Below are 23,336 nucleotides of genomic sequence, written 5' to 3'. Positions count from 1 at the left end.
CAAGAAATTTTTGAAACAGATGAGTAACAGGAGTAGGGGGACCAGCCCTACCAGATATGAAAACACATTAGAAAGCCATAAAAATAAAATATTTGGTACCGGATCATGAACAGGAAGACAGATCAATATAAAGTCATGGGCAGTTCATAAACAGACTCACATAAATTCATGTAGGTATGAATTTAGCATGTAATAAAGGTGGAATTCAATTTTTATTTTAAAATGGATTTTTCAATAAATGAGATTAGAACAACTAGGCAACCATTTAGGAGATAAAACAAAATAAAACTTGTATCCCTTCCTCACTCCTTACACCAAAACAAATGATACATGTAGCAAAGCTTTAAAAGTTAAAAAAAGTAAATATTGAAGAACTGTTTTACAATTGCAAAGGAAAAATACTTTGCTAAGATAGAAAACCCAGAAGTCATAAAAGATTTGATAAATCTGACTAAATAATGATTTAAACATTTATGTACATCCAAAATTCCATAACAAAATCAAGACACAAACAAACTGAAGAAGATATTTGAAACATATGATGAAGGGTTAATTTCCTTTATATAGAGAGAGACCTTGTGTCAACAAATCAGGAAAAGATCTATAGTTTATTAGAAAAATTGGCCAAAAAAAAAAAAAAAAAAAACATGAACAGGAAGATCCTAGAAAAATAAATACAAATAACTTTCAAGTGTATGAAAAATGCTTACCATCACTCTGCATTAAAGACATAAAAATTAAATAGATTTCAAGTTTCATCTATGGGCCAAAAATTAAAAAATTCTGATAACTCAGCAATTACCCTTATAGACATATATCTTGCAATTTCACTGCTGCCATATGTTCAACTTATATATAAGGATTATCTCTGTGGCATTGATTCTATAACCAACAATTGGAAGTAAACAGTATATCCATCAATGGAGGCTTGCTAGATACATCATGGAGTACTATGCAGCCATTAAAAAGAATGACTTGAATGACACATATCTGTATATTGATACATAGAGGACTATGTCTAAGATTTATCACTATGCTGCATGGTACCAGGTTTAGAAAGAAAAAGATGACCATGTGTACATACTGGTTTGTAGATGCATGAATTAAACTGTTAGAGCCTTCCTACTGGAGAGGTTGGAAGGCTGCCAGTGAGGGGTAGAAGGCAGATTTATTTTCCTACATATACTCTTTGATAGTATTTGAATTTTAAAGCCATTTGTATTAAAACTGCTGAATGATTTATATTTTCTTCCTTCTTTTACAGACTCCCAAATTGTCTTTGACTTTTTTTTGTTATGTCTGCTGATTTGTTCTGGGGCCTTTAGCTACCCGTCTCAGTTTTTCTGTCTGTAAAATGGAATTAATGACACTGGCTGTCTATCTCATGGGTGGCTGTGAGACTCAAGGGAGAAATAGATGAAAACAGCCTCTGGCTGCCATGAGGTGCTGTAGGATTCAACTGCAGGACATTAGAGATGGCCCATGTTCTGCTCAGCACCTGTCTACTGCATGGCAATGTCCCTGTGGACACACAGGCAAGCTGTGCATCACAGCTGGGTTCTCCAGTGGTGGAAGAATACATGACTCCAGTTATCTGTTAGTTCAGCATTTACTATATAGCACCAAGGACACAGGTGCTAGGAAGAGCCATGATGTTGTTTCAGCACCATCTGAGCTTCAAGAGTATGGTGGCAAATGATGATAATCACAATAATGAAAATCTTACTGCTTTCAGCTAACCACTTATTTCACGTATAGTAACTCATTTGTTATCCTTGTTTTAAGGGTATGGCCAATGAGCTTTAAAGGGTTGGACCCACTCAAGGGGCCCAGCCAGTAAGGGGCTGAGCTTCCCCACTTGGATGCTGTCATTTCTCTACTCTAGGACTTTTGATGATTCCCTTTGTGGGACCCTGCCATCTCAGTCTGCCTTTTGTGGTCCCCTACAGTCTGTTCTGAATCTAATTTCCCAGTTCTGTCTGACCTGGGCTCTCTTTAAAGCTGGTCTCTGAACTGCCTCTGAACACACCATGCTCATTTCTGCATTGGTGCCTGTTCCTTTGAGCTGCTAACACCTGTAGTCCCACCTCTCTTGTCATCACAGGGTCTTTAAGACCCCTTGTGAGTCAGTTTCACTTCTTCCTTGATACCTTCTCCTCTAACCTAGGTGACTTTTCAGAGAGTGGCAGCCAGCCTCTGGAACGGCTCCCAGGGATCCTCACCTCGTGGTATTCATGCCCTGTGCAGACCCCTCCTGTATTGTATCAGGGCCGGTGTATGTGCCTGATACAGGAAGGCGATGGCATGTGCCTGCCATGGCGAGGCTATAAGAGATGTTGCCACTTTCACCTTGATTTCTCCGGGAATTCTTACTGTGGGGGAAACCACTGTCATGTTGAGAGATAGTTCAGCAGCCCAAGGAGAGGTATGAAGAGGGACTGAGGTCTCCCATCAACAACCGGCACCAACTTGCCAGGGATGTGAGTGAGCCACCTTGGAAGCAGGTCCTTCTGTCCCCATCAAGCAGCTCCAGTCACCTTTGGGACTACAATCACATGGGAATCTCTGAGCCAGAACTTTCCAGCTAAGCGGCTCCTGGATTCCTGAGTATAAAATCATGTGGATAAGAGATATTTATTGTTTTAAGCTGCTATGGTTTTGGGGCATTTTGTTATGCAGCAACAGCTAACTAATGTACATTAACTCACTCAACTCCTTTGGGAAGCAGGATGTATTATTTGGCCTTTGTCCATTTTTTTTTTGCCTGGATTTTGTGTGTGTCATCTTGTATCTCCAACAAAATAGTAAACATCTGTGGTTTAAAATTCCCCTATATCTCCCATCATGGTTACTGGGGGTTGGGAACAGCAGGAGAATCCACACTGATTCGCCAGCTTCCTATTTGCAAACAGAAGGCGGGGGTTAACTAAAAGGCTCCAGCACACACACATGCTTCTGGTTTGGCTGGTACCCTTCTAAGTATGCAGACAACTCACACACAGAATGCCTGCAACCTCCCCACCTGAGACCTACAACTCACTGGTACACTGGAGCATTCAAATGCCAGAATTCTCAAATGTCCCATGGTGTGCCTGACTCACAACCCATCGCCAGGGGTCTCCTGGAGGGAGGGGCAGGAGGGCCTGGAGAGGGCTGTCACTTCTTACTACACTGACTGCTACTGGAGATTTATTTACTGGCCCCACACCCTTTTCAAAGATATTTCTTTCAAAGCCAGAGCGACAGCCTGCCTTTCAGCTTTCCTGACACTCAATTCCAAGTACATGGTACGCTTAATCCCACAGAACAATTTAGGAGCTAAAGAATCATAAAGAAAAATTTCGCGGAGGGAGCTGTTGCTGCTCCTTTGAAAACAGCCCCCACCCCAGTCTCTCCCCAGCTGCCTCCTGGTCCCCAGTCCCCAGAGGTCCATCCCCCGCCACCCACCCAGGCAGCTTCCCTACAGGCAGCCAGTGGGAGGGCGCGACCCTTCCCCGGCTTCTTCCTCCTCCCACTCTTTCCCAGGCAGGCAGGCTAATTTTTCAAGACTAATAAACACCAGTTGAAGGGAGGAGGAGAGCCCCTTTGTAAAACGGTGTCTAAATAGAGGCAGCTCCACCATTTTTTTCGGCAGGGTGGGTGGAGGTGACCAAAGATACAATTATAACGTAGCCCATCCTCTCCCACACGACCCATTTTAACCAGTGTGTAATAAAGCCCAACTCATCCACCCTCTGATTTGGGTCAAATGAGAGGAATTTTTAGCTTTTCTGGGGAGTTTGTGCCAGCAGGGGAAGCAGAGGGGAGAAGGAGGAGGGAAGGAATAAACAAATATGCTACAGTTCTCTGGAAGAAAGGAAAGGCAGGGCATGCAGGGAGCAGGAACGGGGATGGCCACCCTTCACTTCCGCCAACTGAGTCCCTCTTTCCATGGTAGCCACCTAGCTTCCAAACCTTGGCTGAGACTAAGGTCTCCCTCTTCCTTGCTCCTGACACAGTGAATCAGCTTTCACTGTGGGCGCCCAGGGCACATCCCCTTTGCTCCTCCTGCCTGCCTCCTGCTGGTTCTCTTGACCTTCCAATAACTGGAAGATGTCACCAGTGTGCCCAACTCCCACCAGCCTGGCCTTGCCCATTCCGCCTCCTCAGCTAAAATGCCATCCCCTCCCAACCTCCTCACCCTACCCCACCTTCACTGGGTGAACTCTTGCTCATCCTTTAAGACTTGGCCCAGGTGTCATCTCCTCCAGGAAACCTTCCTGAATTAGGTGCCTGTCCTTTATGTTCCCATCCTTCCCTCTCTCCTAGTCCTCACCACGTGGAGATGTAAGTGGAAAATGGGTGCTATTGTGATGGGCCTGGGGAGAGGAGGGAGAAATAGCTCTGGGATGTAAGGTGCTGGGGATGGGGTCAGCAGACCACAGCGGGTGCCGCAGGTTGAGTGTTGGGGGATCAGGCATGCCCGCAGCAAAGCTCAACAGAGGAAAGGGTCATGAGGAAGCTTTCCTGAAACAGACAAGAGTAGGATAAAACAAAGGTTGGATCATTTACACATTCCCCGGGAAAAGGTCATTGCTTCCTTTACACTTTCACCCCAACACTCATTGTGGTCTGTGCACTGGGGGGCCACCCACCTGGTATACTCCCACCTGGAGTGCTTGGCCTCATCTTTCCTTTGTTAGGGATGCTCTCACTCCTTTACCCTTGAGTCTCTCTTCTCCCTCCACTAGTCCTGAACACTCACTGAGCCCCTCAGGCAGCTGGGGACAGAGCAGGAGGCCTTCAGGCCCACAAGCACCCCCAATTCCATCAGCATGCTCAACAATGAGTTTCACGCACATACATGTATGGCCAGCTTCCAAATGCAGATGGGATTAGAATCGATTCAACACAAATGTAAGTAAAATGATTATGGAATCACCCAGGATGGGGGTGCAGCCAAGCAGGGTCCCATGACGTATTTTCAGCTCCAAAAAGGATGGTTATTTTCAAAAGCATGGAGCCCACAGGACAGGAATGTAAGTTCCTTGAGAATGAGAATGAGTTGCTTCTCTGTACCTTTCACAGAGGGGAGCCTGGAGGTTCACATCACTGGGCATTTGGTATAATGTTTGTTGAGTGACTTGTTGAGCACAGATGGGCCTATTTACCTTGAAATAGTCAGTTTCACCTCTACTTTCAAAAGGAGGAAATGACCTGGGAGCATCAGTAACAAAGAATGGCAAAGCCCTCAGTAAATAGCAAATGCTGATGTGTGCTCTGTGGGCCTGGGCACATAGCGCACCTCTGTTCTCATGTGTGACAAGAAGGGCAAAGTGCTAAATCAGAAAATTTACAGGGAGCTAAATCTCCCAAGGAAAACATGGGAGAGTTTTATTTCTTCTGATTAAACAACTTATAAATCAGGATAAAAAGGATTTCCTCTGAAAACCTTTGTCCCAATATTGCTTCAATATTGCTATAACTTCAAAACATAACAAAGACAGCCACTGCGAAGCATGCCATTGTGTTCCTGAGGGTTCATCATGTGACAGATGAGGAGACACCTTTAAGGGGCTTGATCCCCAGGAGGGGAGAGGAGAGCACTTCCCTCTTCCTCTCTCCAGGGAGGACCTGGATTAGCGGGAAGCATGAATCATGCTCCATTTCCATGCTGTGGGCCCACTGTATCACTTCGGTGCTCAACACAAGATCCTGTCACAGTCAGAACCCCTGAACACTAAGCATGTCAAGACACATCTAGAGCTGCTTTAATTTCATGCATCCTCTCTTGAGCACCCACTGTGTACCAAGTATTGAACTGGGCTCTTTTATACAAATTACCTCATTTGATCCTTATGCTAGCCCTTTGAGATAATTATTTTTACCCTCATTTTCCTAGGAGGAGACTGAGACCAGGAGTGGCCAAGTCACTTATCTCAGGACTGCAGTAAGTCAGTGGCCTGTTCCATTCTAGAACATCTGAGAGCATCCAAAGGCTGAAAACTGGGATAATTCATGGGTGGCAGAGCTAGGAATGCCATCTGCAAATATCTGAAAAAGGCCTTAGGATGTCAGAGGTGGACAGGGCCTTTTATGGTTGAGGATGCTGAGGCACAGAGATGTCAAAGTGTCTACCTGGTTGTGGCAGAAAGCACAACTTGAGCTCTTAGGCATGGCCAAGATGCTTGTCCTGTCCTGGCACAGGGAGCCACCGTGACTGTGCTGGAACCCGCATTTTGCCTTCACCTGCTCAGTTCTCCATCCAGGATAGAGGCCCTGGCATTAGTGGGTGGGAAAATGTCTGTGATTGCCAGCCAGTACCCCAGAAAGGATTACAGAGACACCATTCTCACCCCTGAAATTACCCTCCCTCCTTCTCACCACCCAAGCCAAAAGGTGAGACCAACATATCTTGGTTTTCCCAGGACTTTCCTGGTTGAAGCATTGGAAGTCCTGCATTCTGGGAACTCCCTCTGTCTTAGGCAAGCTGGGATGGTTGGTCACCCTTGTTCATCTCCACCTCCTTGTATGCACCACCCACCTCCGCTGCCCTTAAGGATCATGTGACCCCAGATCCACTGGACAAACAGCGCAGGGGCTTTTTCCCCCAGCCCACACCCTTGAGGTCCTGCCCTGCCCCATTCAATGCCAGAGGAAGAGTTCCTGCTGTCACCAGGGATTGCTCAACCTGGGCACCTTCGTAATTCTCCTGTGAGGAGGCAGCCCTCTGCCCTGGGGCTCCCGGAGGGATCCAGGGCAAGGAGGAGCAGAAGGTAGGGAGACAGAACGTAACAGAACCAGGAAGAAAGGCAGGAGGGGAAGTTAATGAGATTTAAACAGGGAGAAAAGGGAGGAGAGGGAAGCAGGGAAAAGGAAGGTGTGAAAAAAGGAGAGAAAGGAGGAGAGGTGACAGTATGTGTTATAGAAATAAAAGAATGACCAATCGCCATGGCCAGCTTTCTCAACAAGAAGTGGTCCAGGTTTTCAACAGATGCTCACTGTGCAGAGACGTCTTGAGAGTTGTATGGGGCTGTGGGGATTATGTGGTCAATCCTAATTTTGCAGATGTCGAGAAAACTAAAGCTTATAGGACTGGAATGTAAGAGCATCCATGGTAGAAATCATGCCAAATGCCTTTTTTGTACCAAACCCAAAACTTCCATGATATCTTTGCATTTATATTTAATTTATAATTAATTAATAATTAAATATTTATTAATGAGGACAGTGACAATAGTGATATTGATCTCTGGCAATCCAGTCCTCCTCCTAAGCATGTCTTTCTGAGTAAATGTCAGCACAAAGTTGTATAATTATCTTGGAAATTTGGGCAATATGGCCATGAAGAATGAGAAGGTGGTCTCAGTCCACTGGGAAACAGAAGCAGGGTTGGCTCCATGCATAAGGAGCTGATGGACGGGGTAACTGGAGGACACCCCACTAAGCTCTGCCCATTCTAAAGTATATCTCTTCCACCAGCCTGGTGTGATGCCATCTACTCTGCCATTCCAACCACTGGGAATTCCCACTAGGGGAGGTCTTAACAAGAAGCTCTGCTAGTGGAAACCACTAAAGCCATTTCTATCCGGTATCCAAGTTATTTCAGGATTTCTGGGCTAGTCCTATAGAAGTACCTGTGAGCTCATCATGTCAATGACTCGTCTTCTTGGAAGATACAGGGCACCTTTCCCATTGGGCCCACTGTCTGTGCCTGTGAGTTGAGGCAAGAAGAATGGCAATAGGCCAGGTGTGGTGGCTCATGCCTGTAATCCCAGCACTTTGGGAGGCTGAGGTGGGTGGATTACCTGAGTTCAGGAGTTCAAAACCAGCCTAAGCAACATGGCAAAACCCCATCTCTACAAAATATACAAAAATTAGCTGGGCATGGTGGCATGCACCTGCGGTCCCAGCTACTCAGGAGGCTGAAGTGGGAGGCTCACTTGAGCCTGGGAAGTTGAGGCTGCAGTGAGCTGTCTTCACACTACTGCACTCTAACCCAGGTGACAGAATGAGACTATCTCAAAAAATAAAATAGAAAAAGAAGAATGGCAACAGGAACAGGGAGAAGAAGGTGGTCCCAAGGCAGGGAAGGCAGGAGCAGGATGTAGGCTAAAGTGGAATCTAGAAGTTCTGCTCTAGAGAAAAATGGCAGGCAAAGGCCTGGAACAAAGCAACAAAGCCCACAGAGGGATTCTCGAAACACTGCCTCCCTCCTTCAGGGTGCTCCCAAGCTCCCACCGCTCCACTCAAGGAAAGGACTCTGCAGTCACAGACTTTAACCACCAAACATCTACCATGTCCTTTTGGTTGGGAGAGGCCCTGTGAGGACAGTTTTGATGGTAGGAAGAGGACTCTGCCTCCCACTGAGGAAGAGGGGCCTCCTTCCACTGCCAGCGCTCCTGCAGGGCAGTGAGCTCATGCGCACATAGCGCTAGGCCCAGCTGGCTGGACCCTGATGCCAGGACCTTGAATCTTGAGTGAGTGACAGTTAGCAGCAGCAGTTTGTGTTGCTTATTTGCAACTATGAACTTTGAATGACATAAATGTTGGGCATACCTGAATACCAGAGCCTTGCTGGAGATACACAATGAATCTCTCTCTCTCTGTCTCTCACACACATGCACACACACCTGAGAAAGCCCATAGTAAAGAAACCTGTTTAACTTTGTTTAACTCTGCATTTCCCAAACTTGTTTAATCTTTCTGCTTTGCCTAACACCTTTTAATATCCTGCAGAACTGGTGTGACAAGCACACCTTCGGGGAACACTGGGGTAAAGCCATGCTTTCCAAACTTTTTCAGTCATGGAATTTGCAGAGAAACAATATTTTTATGGCACAAAGGAACTGGAAGGCTCTCAGGGGGTTGCTGGGCTGTTCAGTTGACAAGAGGGGTGAAGGGGCAAAACCACTGGTTGGGAAGCTCTGGACCAGAGGACAGAGCTCTCTGGGATACAAGCCTGGAGGCCTGACCTCTTGCCCTGGCTCTGGTGTGAAGCAGCCTCCATGAGGTCACACAGGTAGCTGTGGCATCCCAGGGCCTCCTCTGCTGTACCGCATAGTTTCCCTGTAGGGTCGTAGGAGAAGTGGTCTTATCAGAGGATGCCTGCTTTCCCCTAACAGAAATGAGGGGGCAGAGTTGCGCAGCTCACCTTCCAATCCATCCCCAACCCCGGAATTAGCTCAGGGTCGGGACTTGCCAGCTCTGTCCTCTTTGCTCACCCCTCCTTCTCCTTCCCAATAAGTTCTGGATCCAGCCACATTAGGCAGTGCATGGAAGCTTCTTGTGTGAGGAAGCCCACCCATTTGGAGGTCTTCTGTCTCTGCCATGTGGTATCTGCTCTCTCCTTCATCTGCCAGCCAGGCATCATCTCCTAGCCTTCGGCTTCCATGCTGTTCACCTCGAGGCCCCATAATCCTTGCTGGCATCCCTGGGGACTGGCCTAGTGCCCACCCTGGCTCCACCAGCCTTGGTTTGCAGCCCTGTCTCTAAAGCCCCTATCTGCCCACAGCCTGCCTCAGCCAGACTCTTTGGATCACAATCTCTGGCTAACATCACATGCATATTTCAGAGGATCTGTACACCCCACGGATGTGGGTGCTGCCAAGCCCTGGGGGTGCGGAGGTGGGGGTGATGTGTTTCTAACAAGATCAACTATTATAACTGGGCTTTGATTTAAAGCAAAATCTATTTCACAAGCCATATTTAATGCTGAGTGAGAGGCGAGTGTGCAGAGACCATATCTGTAGATTATGGCATTAAGCGTGCAAATGCAAGCATAGATGAAGCAGCCACAAAATTATAGATAACAACGGGACCTGGATATAAATCCAGGGAGTTGGCAGCCACTGGGAGGCCTCCCAACTCTCCCCTCTACTTAGAGGCTGAGTCAATTTATAGCTTCCCCGTTCCCTGTTCCTGAGATCTTCAAATGCAAGTCTACAGGCCTGAGAAATGCTGGGCATGTTCAGAAGTGCAGAAAAAGGCACTTCTCTTTAAGCTCTCACTGTGTTTGCCATTTCGAGTGGAGGAGAAGGAGCAGCCACTAGACGTTAGGAGTCTTGGTTTAAGACCTAGCTCTGCCAGGCATGGTGGCTCACGCCTGTAATCTTAGCACTTTGGGAGGCCAAGGTGGGCGATTGCCTGAGTTCAGGAGTTCGAGACCAGCCTGGGCAACACAGTGAAACCCTGTCTCTACTAAAAATACAAAAATTAGCCAGGCATGGTGGCATGTGCCTGTAGTCCCAGCTATTCAGGAGACTGAGGCAGGAGAATTGCTCGAGCCCAGGAGGTGGAGGTTGCAGTGAGCCAAGATTGTGCCATTGCACTCTAGCCTGGGTGACAGAGCAAGACTCCGTTTCCAAAAGAAAAAAAAAAAACAAAACAAAACACAAGAAAAAACCTAGTTCTATAGTTCTATAGCTCTATAGCTCTATTCCCTGCCAAAATACATGACTTGGAAAGGGTGGTTAGCCTCCTGGAGTCATAGCTTCCCTCTGTAAGTGAAGGAGCTGGATTTTACCTTGAAGATCCCTTCATAGTTTTATAATTTACGCATCCATGATAAATAAAACAGCAATGGAGGAACCAGCTATGAAACTCTGGATGAGTTGTTGACCACTTCTCTACTTCCCTTATTTGGAAAATCAGGTGTACAATGGTTAATCTTACATGTCAACTTGGCTAGGCCATGGTATCCACATACTGGGTCAAGTAGAAATAGAGGGAGTTGTAAATTACCTTTAGAGGAGATTAACATTTAAATCAATAGACTTTCAGTAAAGCAGATGACCTTTTAGAAGGTAGATGGGCCTCATCCAATCAGTTGAAAGCCTTAAGAGAAACAGACTGAGGTCCCCAGAGGAAGAGGTAACTCTGTCCCCACAGTCAAGCTGCAACATCAGCTCTCCCCTGGGTCTCCAGTCTGCTAGCCTGCCTTGTAGATTTTGGACTTGCCAGCCCTTACAATTGCATGAGCCAAGTCTGTTAAATAAATCTCTCTCTCAGTTGGGCGCAGTGGCTCATGCCTGCAATCTCAGCAATTTGGTAGGCCGAGGTGGGCAGATCACCTGAGGTTGGCAGTTTGAGACCAGCCTGACCAACATGGATAAACCCTGTCTCTACTAAAAATATAAAATTAGCTGGGCATGGTGGTGCATGCCTCTAATCCCAGCTACTTGGGAGACTGAGGCAGGAGAATCACTTGAACCCGGGAGGCAGAGGTTGCAGTGAGCTGAGACTGCACCATTGCACTCTAGCCTGGGCAATAAGAGCGAAACTCCGTCATAAATCGATCGATCAATCAATCAATCAATCAATCAATCAATCTCTCCCTCTCTCTCTCCTTTTCCACCTCTCCATCCTGTTGGTTCTGCTTCTCTGGAGAACTCTAATACAACTTGGTTAGATGAATTCACTGGCACTCAAACTTGAGCCTTGTAAGTCTATTTTTTTTTGAGATGGAGTCTTGCTCTGTCGCCCAGGCTGGAGTGCAGTGGCGCAATCTCGGCTCACTCCAAGCTCTGCCTCCCAGGTTCATGTCATTCTCCTGCCTTAGCCTCCCAAGTAGCTGGGACTACAGGTGCCTGCCACCACGCCTGGCTAATTTTTTGTATTTTTTAGTAGAGACAGGGTTTCACCGTGTTAGCCAGGATGGTCTCGATCTCCTGACCTTGTGATCTGCCCACCTCAGCCTCCCAAAATGCTGGGATTACAGACATGAGCCACTGCGCCTGGCCAAGCCTTGTCTAAGTCTTAACCCAGGCTACACATCAGACACCTCAGAAGCTGTTAAAAAAAAAAAAAAAACCAGCATCTAGACTCCAACCCCAGACAAGTTGAATTAGACTTTCTGGAAATGGAGCCTGGGCATCAGTGTTTTAAAACTCCCTAGGGCCTCCCCATGTGCAACCCAGGCTGAGGGCCATGGCTTCTCAGAGGAAACAAGTCACTTTGGAGCTTACTAGAAATGCAAATTTCCTGGGCCCCATCCAGGACCTATGAATCAGAACCTTTGGGCAGGCTCCTGGCATCTCCAGACTTAACAAGCTCCCCAGCACATTGCTCAGCTGCTCTCTAAAGTTCGAGGGCTCTGAGCATGGGCCATCTCTCAAGGCCCTTTTCACCTTCACAATGTGCACACTATTATGGTCAGAATTTGGGGGCCAGAATATACTGTCTCCTCTGAGGAGGGGGTCAAGGACATCGTAGTGGGAGAAACCAGCAGGGCTCCATGATTTGAGAAGAGAACAAGCTCTTTCCAGAGCTCATGGAGCGAGATGAACTCAGCATCCTCCCAGTCTCTACTAAGGGCATGAGGCACCTGCCAGGTAGGCCGCCTCTGCTCCCGGAGGATACGTGCGGCCTCCAACCACCTTGGTACCCCCGGCCCCAGGGCAGCCAGGGCAGGGCACAGAGTAGGTGCTCATGCATTTCTGTTGCTGGACTGACTGAATCAATGAGCATACTGTCCCATAGTCACTGGGCCCATCCCTGTCCAGGTGTTCCTGTGGGTGGCACACCTCTTGCCTTTCTCAATTCTCACCACAATTGGAAAATGCCCTTCCCTTCCTTGTTGTTTCATATCCTAGGCATTCTCCAGGGTCCAGCTGACACTTCTCCCTTTGAAGGATCTCCCGATTCTTCTCTTCCCTCTGCTGTCTCTCATTACTGTTCCTGACCGGATTTATAGTCAAGCCCAGATTGCTGCCTTGTGTGGTCCTTGAGTTATTTCTCCCTTTCTTCTGTGTCTTCCCCTGGACTGTGAGTAGACAGAGGACAGGCTGGGCACATGGCAGGGAGGTGTGAGAGCTTGAGAGCTCACAGAACATGCCCAAGACACCTGTGCTTTGTGGTTCAGCAGAGGATCAAGAAAGCAAGTCGGGCCCCTCTATCCTCTCCCACCCCCTCCCCATGTATTCGGAGCCTCTACCATCATGAGCAAGGCTTTGTGCTGTAACTACATCATTTTAGACCCTGTTCCTTCCAATTCCAGGGATATGCTCTTAACCACTGGAGTGGTTAACACTGTGAGTGGAGCAGAGGAATGGTGTTTTTGTCTTTGAGAAAGGCAAGGATGAAGGGCAGGATTTAAGCCATGGTGTTAGATCAGAAAGAAGAACTGGTAACAGGCTTAGGGAGCAAAATGGTAGGGAAATGGCTTCAGGGGAGTCAGGCCTGGCCCCTGGAGAGGGAGGAGAGAGAAGGGCTAGGCTCTTTATGTACATGCTGTCCATGGGGCCTGGTAAGATTCCTGGAATCACTAACCTGTTTCACAGGTGTGGCAATTGAGCCTTTCAGAGCTGAAGTAACTCACCCAAAGCATCCGTGCTCTTGTGTGGCAGAGCCAGAAGTCAAATCCAGGTCTCTGTGACCTCAAGGGGCGCCAAAGTAAGGTATCAAAAAGGCAGAAAGGGACTTATCCCTTCACTCACTCAGCAAAAGAATATTAAGCAGGTCTGTGTGCCGGGCATTGCCAAACACATAGCACTGAATAAAAGTGTCAGCCACGATGAGTTCACAGCCTACTGACTGAGGAGTGAAATGCCTTAGACCATGGCATCCTGGAGGATGACTACCTGCCTGGTTTTGGAGTCATCCTCACCAAAGCTTTGAAGCCTGAATCCCAGCTGTAGGCTGGTCTCTGGCCTTCAGCTGTGAAAGCCATTCAGATACTGCCATCCAATGGTGCCATCTGGAGAAAAGGATTGGTGCTATTTTGCTAGTCCAGGTCAAGAGGAGCAGGAGTAAGAAGGGGAAGAAGACTGCCTCCATTTCAGTGGATATTTGCCAAGGGCCCCCACAAAACTGGGAAGAGCTTGCCCCATTTCAGTGTGGGTGCCATACCTTTTCCAACACAGGGTTCTCCTAGAGAAGGGAAATCCCGCATCTGAAACAGTGCCAAGGAGGCCGTAGTTTGCATCCACACTCCCCATTCACTGCTCCCTTAGACATCTGCAGTGACTAGAAACCCAGCAAAGCCACCAAGAGTGACAGGCATCTGTACATGTTGGGGGAGGGAGTGCAAACATGCCGCTCTTTAGGGCATGAAGAGTCTATAGATCCAGAGGCCTCCCCAGCCCACCCCATCCTGCCCTTCCCATGTTTCTGCTTTCATCCTTTCCTTAGCTTCCTTTTGAGGCTGATTTTTCCCCCTTTCCCACTGAACTGTCCCTGGGGTCCCAGCCACTGTCAAGACCCAGCCCAATGCAGCAAAAATTCCCATCAGATAATATGTTGAGATTTCAGATTCAGAAATCACTTTATGTTGTATCCACTTTTCCCCAGCAGAGTCTAAAGTTCTTAAGGGGAGGGAGCATGTCATACTGCTTTTCACATCTACAGCACAGTGCCTAGTACACAGTAGGAACTTAATATGTGTATGATAAATGACAGTTTCACAACAGCTATGTATTTCCAGAGACTTCAGATGCAATAAAACATCCTTTACACAAAGGCACTACCACCATAGGTACTATTTAGAAGATCCAGGAGGTACTGTGATTACCCAGGGGTCCACTTTAGGAACATAATGATGACATTAGAGTCTCTAAAAAACTTCTGGTCATTTGTAATTTTGAGTAAAGCAGCATGGATGACTCAATAACAGAAAAACCCCAACAACTCAACTCAAAACTGGGTAAAGCACGTGAATAGACATTTCTCTAAAGAAGACATACAAATGGCCCAGTAAGCACATGAACAGATGTTCAACATCACTATTAGGGAAGGGTAAGTGAAAACTACAGTGAAATACCATCTCATAGCCATTAGGATGGCTACTGTCAAAGAAACTAAATAACAAGTGTTGGTGAGGATGTAGAGAAATTGGAACCCTTGTGCCCGGCTGGTAGGAATGTAAAATGCTGCAGCTGCTGTGGCAAACACTAGGGAGGTTCTTCAAAAAATTAGACATGGAATTACCATAGGATCCAGCAATTCTACTTTTGAGTACATAACCAAAAATAATTGGAAACAAGAACTTGAACAGATATTTGTACAAGCCCATTCATAGCACTATTCACACTAGCTCAAAGGTGGAAACAATCCGAAGTCCATCAGTGGATGAATGGGGAAACCAAATGTGATATATACACACAACAAAACATGATTCAGCCTTAAAAAGGAAGGAAATTCTAACACCTGCCAACACATGGATGAACTTTGAGGATATCAGGCTAAGTGAAATATGCCAGACATAAAAGGACAAACACTGATTCCACTTCTGTGAAGTACCTGGAATAGTCCAATTCATAGAGACGACAGAATGGTGCTTACCCAGGAATGGGGGCAGGGAGATGTGGAGAGTTAGTGTTTAATGGGGACAGAGTTTCATTTGGGATGCTAAAGAAGTTCTGGAGATGGCTAGTGGTGATGTTTGCATTACACTGTGAATACACTTACTGTTACTGAATTATATACCTAATGGTGAATCTTATTGTTACGTATAATTTTACCACAAGTGAATGAATGAATGAAGCATGAATGAATGAATGAAGGCTGCATGGGGTATGAGGAAAGCATTTGACCATTGCAACCCGACAGCCATGATTTCTAGTCCTAGATATGTGAAACTGAGTTGACACTCTACTTCATTTAATTTCAAGTCTGTTGTCTGTAAAATGGGGTAAGAAGACCCCAAAAGGGGATAAATATACCTATGCTACAAAAGGGAGTCAAGGGTTAAATGAGAGAGTATATGAAGCCTGGAGCTCAGGGCCAGGAGACTCCTCCAATCTTTCACCCTTCCCCCCTTCTCCCTGGGTGGCTGCATCCATTGACCAGGTTGGCCTCAGGCGTCAACCCCAGCTCACCTTTCCCAGGTCGATCTGCAGCCTCCTTCCCATGTCCCACTCCTGAAGGAGGGCCGCCAGCTTCCTGCGACTCAACAGACAGACACAGGGGCAGGAGGCCAAGCTTCGCAGTGTCTCCCCGGGGCGCTTGCAACAAGCAAACAAGCAAAGACTGAAATGGGGAAGGTAGAGTTTCACGCTCTGTGGGAAGTTTGTGGCAGAGATATTTTTAGGAGGGGAGAAGGTGGGAGATATTTTTAGGATGGGATGCTTTTCCCATTGCTCCTCCAATCCCACCTCCCTGTGGGGAACTGAGGAAAGGTAGCACTAAGAGCCACCTGTGATGGAGGAGGCAGCCGGCACTGCTGGGGAGGAGGCAGCTGCTCTCTGCTTCGTCTTTGGCCTGGGACCCCAGATGTTTGACCCTGGCCAGCCCCCTGCTGGCCTCCCTGACAGAGCCACTTCCCTTTTGGGAGTACAGCCTGGAGTTCCCTTCCCCCTCCAGGCCACAGCCTCACTCTCCCTTAGGATGACCTGAAAGGGAAGTTTATGAGAGGAAAAGGAATGAACGGGATCCTATTTAACAGCACATGCTGGGCGGAGGAACTTCCTGACAGGAACCAATGTGGAAACCAGGCCCAGTTTGGCCATGGAAAACTGGTTTGGCTCAGAACTGGCCAGAGTGGACAGACCTTGGGCAGCTGCACATCGCAATTAAACTGGACTTGTCCGACTTCGCTTTCTTTCTTGTCCCCTCTAAGCAAGCAGACACTATAATAATCTGCACACCACAGGGGGTGTGCAGATTATTTTTTTAAGTCTAGGGGAAAGAAACCCCACCCTCATTTAGGTCCCAGAGACATAAAGGGCTACTGGCTGGGCTCGGCAAATCAGGAACAGATGTAGGCAGCGGAGCAGGGCCAGGCGAGCAGAGCCGCTGCCACCAGGCACCCAGCCTGAGTCACCCTGGCGGGGAGGGCGGGCGGCGATAGGCAGGGGTGGCCATCTTTATTTGTGGGCTTGGGTGTGGGGTGCAGGAAACAATGCAAACAGAAGAGTCCCCGGGGCTGGGACGGGCGCAGGGGTGTGGGCAGGTACGGACAGGCTCCCAGTGACTGCTCTTCTGGGCCAAAGGATTAAAACAAGGCCCTGAGTCTGAACAGGGAGAAGGCTCTGCTCCTCCCTCAGCCTCTTTCTCTCCTTCCCCTGCCCTCCCTCTCTCCCCACCCAAGGAGACCTTATTTCCAGGGCTAAGTCTGGCTGTGGCTGGCTAGCTGGCCTCCGCCCTGGCTCCCCAACCCCTCTCTTTAAGGGCCAGGCTATCCTGTGGCTGGTGGCTGACAGGAGAGGCCTGGGGTGGACGTTTCAGCCCTTGCTCCCTGAGTTCCTGCACAAGACCATATCCTCTCTCCTCAGTTCTCCCTTTTCTTTCCTCACTCTGATTTGTCTCCTATAGACCCCAAAAGAAATATCAGCTTCTCAGGGGGCCCTGTCCCTGCCCCCCAGGCCCCAGCCAGGCTTGCAGTTAGTATTCAGTCCTCGTTATGATCTTTTTTTTTTTTTTTTTTCAGACGGAGTCTCGTTCTGTCACCCAGGCTGGAGTGCAGTGGCATGATCTCAGCTCACTGCAACCTCCATTTCCCAGGTTGAAGCAATTCTCCTGTCTCAACCTCCTGAGTAGCTGCGATTACAGACGCATGCCACCACATCTGGCCAATTTTTGTATTTTTAGTAGAGACAGGGGGTTTCACCATATTGGTCAGGCTGGTCTTGAACTCCTGATCTCAGGTGATCTGCCTGCTTCAGCCTCCCAAAGTGCTGGGATTACAGATGTGAGCCACCACACCTGGCCCATTATGACCTTTTCTAAGGTCACCCTCCATTAGGGGGATAGTCATTTCTGAGATATTGCTTTTTCCTTCATATAATACAGCCCCTTGCACGTGAGGAGCAGGGACCTCCCCTGTCTCCGTGGCCCTTTGGCCTGGCACACAGTAGGTGCTCAGCAGGCGACTGTCATAGGAATGGATGAGCACCACTGGGCACCAAGGGAACCATCAGAGAGAGCCCAGCAGCTCAGAACCGCACAGCCCTGTGTGGGCAGCTACGTGCTGAGGCTGCTTCTTCGCACCTTTCTTGTGTGGAGAGGAGGGTTTTCATGATACCCTCAGACCAACTGGAGATGGAACTCTGGGACAGAGTAACCTGTTGTTTCCAGCCCCTACAAACTCTCCAGTGACAGGATAAAGAGAAAAGTAAGGGCCTCTTCTCAAAGGTGCTCTCTATGGCCGAGCAGAGAAAACAGAATCAAAGCATTTTTTAGCTGGACGGTTCCAGAGCTCTGCAGCCTGGCAAACACAGAGGAAAAATGGCAGGATCAAGGACGCTTGGCTTAAAGGAATGGACACCCAGCTCTCCTGCTGTCCGGGGTCCTTTCCATTCAGTGATGTTTTTGTGATGGGTCACATACTTATTAACATACTGGCACCTTTTGTTTTTTAATTCTCAAATTTCCCTTGATCCTTTGACTCCTCTAGTTAATTGAACTCACATCTTTGCCAGCATCAAAATAGGTCATCTATCAAAGTGCACAGAGAAGAGGGAGGTGGCACAAGGTACAAGGAGAGAAAAGAGGCGTTTGACAATTTTCCCAGGATACAGGCTTCCATGTGTTTTCTCAACTCTGCCTCCCCTACCCACAGTGCTACAGGTATTAGCATGAAGAGGACGCATTTGAGCTTCATCAATGTGCTGGGTAGATGGCACTGCCAAACAGTTCCTCAAGACAAACTGGTTTCCACTTGGTCATTTCTCCCCTCCCAAATGCCCTTCCTGTTCTATGGGAGAGAAAGGACATAAGCTCTTCAGTATTAGCTGCAGCTCCGCTCATTCTTATCCGAAGAGGCTGGTGATGCGACAAAGGGCTTCAAGCCCAGTGCCCAATAAGGAGAAGCCAGATGGAAATGGCAACAGCCAGCCCAGAGAGGAAGAACATGCTAGAACCTCCCCAGGATCTGTTTGATGCCTGGAGTTCCAGGAAGCACAAAGCAGCCCTTCTTCCCTCACCGTGGGCTTGGCTGAGATCATCGGCGCAGCGATTGCACAGTTTTGGGTTGATTGATTCCTCCTTCTGCCTCCCCACTTCCAGGATGGCATCTGAGGGCTTCCCCTGCAGCTGCAGGGACAGCAAGAACCCTCAGGCCTCTTTCCGGGTCGGGGAGGGGCAGGCGACTCTTTTCTACCTTTTCCCAGGTAGAAAGGTAGAAATGACATGACACAGGTCAGCGTCATCCCCCCTGCAGCTGAAAGGGAGAGTGTTCAGGTTAAACAGAGGAGCCTTCAGAGGCCCCACCTGCTCTGTCCACTAATCTCCCAGCATGTCCAGAAATCAGAAACACCAGTTGAAGATGTCCCATCCTCCCAAACCCGCTCTTCTAGGAGCTCCCAGCTCTGTTCTCAGGCTGAACATATAATCCATCTACGTGCACCTAAGACAACGCCTCTTGGCACGTAGTACTGGGTGCCACAGAAATGTTTGTTCCCTCACTCCACCCTCCCTTAACTCGTTCCTCCCCAGCGCCTGCTCAGGCAAATTCAGCAAATGCCTACCTAATGAAGGCCTTCTATGAGATGGGCTCCGGGCAAGGTGCTACAGGAATGAAAAATAAACATGTTTCTTGTCCCCAAGGCAGAGGGATAATGAGGCCCCACTAAATGAGCCGCTTCTATGTTCCTAGTGCCTTGTGAGGCACTTTACTCCTGTGACCTGACTTCAGTTTTCACAGCAATGCTAGGAGGCAGCTAATCAGTCTCTTAATTTTATTTATGAGGAGACTGAGACTCAACAAGTAAAGGAAGGAATTGACACTCTTGTAGTTGTAACAGGTTCTTTATAAATAACCACAAGGTATAATGTGGTAAGGACCTGGAAAAGAAAAATGGAAAGTGCTGGGTGCCCAGAGGAGGGTAAGGGAAGGGAGGTGGGGGGTTTCCAATGGGCAAAGGGCCACCAGCAGTTCTATATCCAGGCTATATCTAGGACACTGGTCCCAAATAGAAAAGCAATTTTTAAATATCCAGGACACTGACCCCAAATATTTCCTGCTTTCCTTGCCAGCCACTTGCCAGCCACTGAGATTGTAGTTGAGTGGTTGCCCACACGACTAATTTCCAAAGCACAGAAGATGCAAGAACCCCATGGGCAGGCTGCAGGGTGAGGGGCTCTGGGCTTGGCAGGAGCCTAGTTCAAGTTCCTGATGGGCTTTGTCCTCTTGACCTACGGAGCCCTTGGGACAGCTATTATGAGGGCTCCACAGGGAACCTTCTGGACTTGCATGTTGGAGCCAGGGGTCCCAAAATGCACTGCTCTGCTGAGAACCCATGGGACTGCAGGAGAATGTAGTCATTATGCCCTGTCCAAAGCCCGAACCATGATCCCTTTTCCAACAAATGTAATTCAATCAAGGAAGAAGCTTCAAGTAAGTACTAACTTGGCTTTAACACTTCCCCATAACTTCCTACATGTTTCTGAACTTGGCCCAGACAGCACCTAAATTCCCCTCCAGCAAAGGTCACAGGAACAGAATAGAAAGAAATGCACAATATGTTGTTACATGAACAAAAAATTCCTCCTCTATGATTTTTTTCTTATTCTAAAGGCAATACAGTCTCTCTTAAAAAATCAGAAAATCCTGTAGGGGTGGAGTGGAGGAAATGAAGAAATGTTGGCTAGAGGGTACAAACTTCCAGTTATGAGTAAGTTCTGGAGGCCTAATAAAAGTCATGGTGACTATACTTAATAATAAGGTATGGTGTACTTGAAACTTATATACTCTCCAGACACACACACACAAAGGTAACTATGTGAGTGGAGGTGGTAATAAAGACGGTGAGATGGGGGTGGTGCTTAAAAACACCCTACTGGTGATTCAATACGGAACTCCCCCAGTACGCTCATACCCCAAACTCCCTGTCATTGAGAAACCCTGCAATAAACACACAAAACCAGGGAGTGAGGAAGGGTGTGTGGGGCACACCCCACCCAACTTGGCGAGTCTGAGCCTAGTGCAGGGCCTGGCATGGAGCAGCTGCTTAAAACACTTGTTGAATGAATGAACAGAGAAGTGAAGTGACAAAGTACAGTCAGGGCACACGGAAGGTCACCAAAGAGGGCAGCAGCTTCCAGTCACAGATGCACATGTGGAAGTCGGGGAAAGTGAGCCCCCAAAGGTGCAACCACTGAATGTGATGGTGGCAACATTTGATGAGCACTCCATGAGTGCCTAGGCACTGGGTCACCTCGTCCTCACCATCTGAGTTGGGTCTTATCATCATCACCTCTCAGCAGGCAGGGGCAGGACTCAGGCCTGCACAATACCCTGCTGGCTCCCTGGTTATGGAGGTAAGATGCTGGGGAGGACCCACCACGAGGCTCTTTCCTCCCCTTAGCCTCCCCAGCTCACCTGGCTGGGCTCCAGCTTGAGTTTAAGCTATGTCTATGTAGAATTAGAGGGGGCCAGGGCATATCAGGGAGAGTCTTGGAGGGGCAGGCAGCCAAGCATCTGTTGCATGAAGGAGTAAGCTGCCCCTCACACCATGACTCTCCCCAAGGCAGATGGAGTAGAAGGCCAGAAGCTAGAGTTTCAGATGCCTCAGGGTTAGAGGTGATGGGAGATTTGGGGATAGCTGGATTTTGTCACTAAGATGGTCCTCTGGCTTATCTCGCATGATTCCAATACCCATTCATTCATTCACTCATTCAGTTACACAACACATAATTCTCAAGCTCCTGCAATATATCAGGTCCTGTACAAAGGAAGGGATCCTACCGCGAGAGAGCCCAGGAAAATCCAAAGGTTCTGTGTCTAACATCTCTGAGACACACATGCAAGGCCTCTTTGCTGGCAGCACAAAGGTGGGAAAGTGCGGCTGTCTGACTCTGCAGAGAACATGATGTGGCCCCAGGACCTCTGCTGCCCCTGGGGGCATGCCTTTAGGATGGGCAGGGTACCCTCAATCTGGGTACTGGCACCTTGGCCCACACTCCACCAGCAGCAGCAGGTCAGCCTTGAGGGCATCGGTGCAGCAGGCCCAGCATGAGAAGAGCGAGTTGGGTGTACTGGGGACTAGTCATGGGATGCTAGGGGGCTCCAAGGGTTGTGGTAAGCACTGGCCCGACCAACTGAAAGCGACAGGAGAACCTCCATTCTCACCCCAGAGTGGTAGAGAGAGCCACTAATTTCCAAAGCAGAGAAGATGCAAGAACCCCATAGGCAGGTAGCAGGGTGAGGGGTTCTGGGCTTGGCAGGAGCTTAGTTCAAGTTAATGATGGACTTTGTCCTCTTGATCCACAGAGCCCATGAAATTATACAACATGTAACCTTTTGTGTTTGGCTTCTTTCACTAGCATGATGTTTTCCAGGTACATCCATGTTGTAGCATGTATTAGTGCTTCATTCCTTTTTAATGGCTAAATAATATTCCATTGAATGCATATATCACAATTTGTTCATTCATTCATTCATCGATGGACATTCGGTTTGGTTTTGACTATTGTGAATAGTGCTGCTGTGAATGTTATGTACAAGTATCTGTCTAAGTACCCATTTTCATTTATTTTGGGTATATGCCTAGGAGTGGGTTGCTGTGAGGAATTACAGAATTTTTAGAGCTGGGTGAACTTGAATATCAATTATTCCAGTTTTACAGATTGGTAAACTGAGGCCTCAGATGGCTATTTGCCCTGTTTGGGATCATACATACATCAAGATACGATGTAGCGCCGGATGCCAAGGGACCAGTGGCATTTTTCAGTTCAACCACAGATAAGTCATGACTTGTCGCCCTTACTACGGGGTCCATGGTGCCCAGCACAGTGTCTCTTATACATAGTAGGCACCAAATATTTGCTGAATAAGTGAAATAAAACATTTATGCCCAATTTTTTAAAGTATTACCCATTCTGGAAAGGGAGGCACCCATTATCCCATCTCAGAGATTCAAAGAATCCTGCACAACAAACTGTCAGAATAAATGGCCCAGGGTCCACCTCATTGGAGGGGACAAACTCAACTGCAGTGGGATCATGGGGTACTGGCCACTTCATTTCCTAACCCCTCCCCTCCTGGCTACATCAGCACCTCCTTGCCAAAGCAGAGAGGATGAAGCTGGCTGGGCTTTAGGGGCCACAATGGCCCAAGGAGAAGGCAGCCAGATCACCCCTCAGAGCCCCTCCGGACCCACACTCTTAGTGAAACTGCCTTCACAAAAGAGAAGGGGTGGGCTCCAGCCCACTGGACAGGCCAGCTGTACCCTTGGGCTCTTGCAGTGCCGTCATTCCACTTTGTGGGGTATGATGTAGCCTCTAGGACCTGCTTCCTGTGAGGCTACAGGGGAGCTGAGGAAGAGGGACATAGGTCCATTTCCAGGGGGACCGAGCAGTGGCACCTCAGCTGGTAAGAATGCCTAGTCCGTGGGCCAGTGTGCAAGTGCCCAGGGACTGCAGGGCATGGGGAGCCACCACCTCAGCTTTCCACTCCTCTGACAGCAGCACATGAGTCTGTG

The 23,336-nt window shown here is 48.2% G+C and overlaps 1 protein-coding gene across 4 annotated transcripts in view; it reads right to left on the bottom strand.

Moving 5' to 3' along the window:
- Nucleotides 1-23,336, bottom strand: part of ZBTB7C (zinc finger and BTB domain containing 7C) — a 373,471-nt gene that overhangs the window by 29,292 nt on the left and 320,843 nt on the right. The gene's annotated exons all lie outside the window — the stretch shown is intronic.

The sequence above is a fragment of the Rhinopithecus roxellana genome, chromosome 21 (genome assembly GCF_007565055.1).
Source record: "Rhinopithecus roxellana isolate Shanxi Qingling chromosome 21, ASM756505v1, whole genome shotgun sequence".
NCBI lineage: Eukaryota > Metazoa > Chordata > Mammalia > Primates > Cercopithecidae > Rhinopithecus > Rhinopithecus roxellana.
Note: the sequence above shows the minus strand (reverse complement) of the source record. Positions and strands in the feature narration are given on the sequence as shown.